At 43.9% G+C, this 3,404-nt stretch overlaps 1 pseudogene; it reads right to left on the bottom strand.

Annotated features, from left to right (window-relative positions):
• LOC115290617 overlaps positions 1 to 2,816 on the bottom strand; it is a 5,244-nt pseudogene extending 2,428 nt beyond the window's left edge.
• Positions 2,817 to 3,404: the final 588 nt, after the last annotated feature.

Here is a 3,404-nt window from a genome sequence, read left to right on the forward strand (position 1 = left end):
GAGAAGGACAGAAATCATATGTTTGCACTCATAGGTCTAACAGGAAAACAGGAGAAACCTAATGGAGAACCCGGGGGAGTGGAGGAGGGAGAGAGAGTTGAGGAGAGAGAGGGATGCAAAACTTGAGAGACTATTGAATGCTGAAAATGAACTGAGAGTTGAAGGGGAAGGGGGAGGGGGGAAAAGAGGTGGTGGTGATGGTGGAGGGCACTTAAGGGGAAGAGCACTGGGTGTTGTATGGAAAACAATTTGACAATAAAATATTATGGAAAAAAAGTTGTAAAGTTTAACATATTAAAAAAAGGAACAGCAAAGAGTTACTGAGTATGGGATAGTTCCTTATTGACAAGTTTTAATGCAAGAGGTACATTTTAATCACCTTTTCTAATAATCAGAGGAGTACAATTTTTTTTTTCTAGAAACAGCAGTATTTCTCTCTCCAGGTAGAAGACTCATGAAAATATTGAGTTACTGCCCCAATTAGGAACAGATAAATGAATACCTTAAAAATATGCATAAAAAAGGCTAACTGCTACCTGAACATGCATTTTCCCAAAATTATTCTTATGCCTAATTCAGACAATTGGTTAGAAAAGGTAGCCCCCCCCCCAAAAAAAATGCATATGTCTTTATTTAAGTACATGCTCTCAAGTGTGTTTTTAAACTCTTTTTAATGTTTATTTGAGAGAGAGAGAGAGAGAGAGAGAGAGAGAGAGAGAGAGGTGGGAGGAAGGGCAGAGAAAGACATAGAATCCAAAGTAGGCTCCAGGCTCTGAGCTGTAAGCACAGTCTGACACAGGGCTTGAACTCAGAAACTGCGAGATCATGACCTGCAATGAAGTCAGACGCTTACCTAACTGAGCCACCCAGGCGCCCCTCTCAAGTCAATTTTAAATAAAAAGTAGAATTGGGGTTTTCAGAGCTTTCAGAGCCCATTTTCACTGTGGGTGACAATCAGGTTCTGATGAGGGTGATGTGTGATACCAATAACATCCTTCTTGCGAACTGGCAAAGTTCTCTCCAATTTGCCAGTGACTGTGCTAATACAGGAGAGCAAAACGTCCTCCCTCCACAGCCCATCCATTCACTACAGGGAGACAGGATGTGGCAAACAGAATCACCACCTTCTTTCTCTCTTACTAGAGATGAATCTTCCAACCATCTGGTCCTGCACATTCATGATGACCACTCTATTTGATCTGCCTCACACCACAAAATTTTAGAAAGCAGAATCACACTGTTAACAGTGATGTCTGTCCCTATTGACCCGACCCGCAGGTCAATCAAAGCAGGTCCTGAGGGAGGGGGTGAGAATGGGGTAGGGCAGGGAACACAGAGAATGGAGGCAAGACAAAATCTCTGATCAAACCCCTTTATTGAGAGAACACAAGCATCTTATAAAGAGTACAAGGTGGTCAACTTAGGTCAGTTGCTAAGGAAACAGGGTCAAAGGATTATAACAAATTGTTTAGGGTGGGAGGAACCGAAACTGCAGTTTCAGCCCAGCACCTGGGGGCCGATAAGAAATCCCAGACTGGCTGTCCCTGGCCCTAATTTGGGAGCGATAACGCGGTTCTGCCCTGTGGGTGACGGATGTAAGGCATATATCTTGTCTTCAGGCAGCTCCTCTGGCAGCCCCCTACACCTATGGTGCTGCTCAGGGATTTAAACATGTTTAAATGTTCTGTGGTCTCTATTCCAGATCTTTACAGTGCCATCAGAAAATGCACTAATAATATAATGTCCGTCTTGTGTAAAAGTTAATCTGTTAACAAAGGAGGAATGACCACAAAATTCCCTCAGGATTTTCCCAGATTTTAAACCACAAAAGAGGCAGTAAGAATCTGACTGCTAAACTTAGACAAGCTTTTCTGTGATATGTTTACTGTGTGCCCTTTCAAATCTCCTTAAACACTGTCCACTTTGAATCTCCCATTCCTTGATTTGTTTCCATTGTGGGACCCAGTTGCTAAAATGTCTGTATTTCTGCTGAAACATGCAGAAATCATGCAACATCCTAAAGTCATCCTGGGCCAGGAACTAAAGATCCTTCCTGAGTTTTCCAGTTGTTAAGTTCCAGACTTCAGTGAACTAACAGCAGATCCAGTGACCAAATACTAATTACCTGGAGAAAATCGAGCACACTCTGCATGTGATTTCTGACCAAACTCAGTTGTGAAGGAAATTTTTCTTCTTCCACACCTTTGACAACTGCTTTCCTTTGGAACAAATCTATGGTCATGCCAGGAGGAAGCAACCCCTAGTCCTGCTGCCACTTCTGTACCTGTCCCAGCAAGGCCATGAGATGAAATGGAGGCACCACACTGACGTCCCCAGCTAAGGCTTGGGTGACTGTTGCTCTTCTCTTTGCTGCTTCCTTCTGGGTAGACATCATGAGGATCAGAATTATCCCTGGCTGAGAAGTTCTCCAAATGAACACACTGCTCTGGCTGTGTTTGTTTTAACATGATCATGGGGGCAGTTTGTCTCAGAAGCGACCTGGAAGCCCCCAATTAATGCAGCTCTATCAATTCCAGAACAACCCATTCATAAAGGTGAATGAGGGTTTTGTCTGGCAATTTGAGAGACTGTGAAACAGTATCCCAATGGCCAGCTTTCATGTCAGTCACAAAACTTTCAGTGCTATCCGTGATATTCAGAGACACAGTAGTCTCTTCCTGTACAGTAGTACAGAATCTGATGATTCTAATACACAGCCCAGTTTGAAAACCGCTGGATTAGAGTGGTGTTGCTTACACTTTTATGTACATAAGAATCGCCTTGAATTTCATCAGGTCTGTGATGGGGCCAGACATTCCCCATTTCTGACAAATTCCCAGGGTTTTCAGTTGCTACTGGACCAAAGGCCACACATGGAAAAACAGGGTCTACTAGGCTACTATACAATGCCTTCTCCAGCACTCAGAAACACTGCCCATGGAGGTGAGCTTTTTCTTGACAAGCCAAAAAGAGCATAAGAGGTGGAATGCCCTGCTTGCAGCAGAAAATCAGTTCCTTTTTCTCTCAGATGCTATAGCCATGATGGTCGTTCTAGAGTTTTCGTGTGCAGGTAAATGGAGTTTACTCTTTTCTCTGGTTCTGGACACTAACTCAAAGTGAACTCTTTCTGCCTTGGATAAAGGGCAGAATTGAACTCTGGTGCAGAGAATGTAACTGGAACCCAGCTTTCTCACACTCTTCTGTCCCCACCACTGTGTAAGGATATATCTTTTAAAAAATCTTTTGGGGCTCCTGGGTGGCTCACTCGGTTAAGCATCCAGCTTTGGCTCAGGTCATGATCTCACAGTTCGTGGGTTCGAGCCCTGCATAGGGCTCTGTGCTGACAGCTAGCATAGAGCCTGGAGCCTGCTTCGGAATCTGTGTCTCCCTCTCTCTCTCTGACC

This window comes from Suricata suricatta, chromosome 4 (assembly GCF_006229205.1).
Source record: "Suricata suricatta isolate VVHF042 chromosome 4, meerkat_22Aug2017_6uvM2_HiC, whole genome shotgun sequence".
NCBI classification, from domain to species: Eukaryota; Metazoa; Chordata; class Mammalia; order Carnivora; family Herpestidae; genus Suricata; species Suricata suricatta.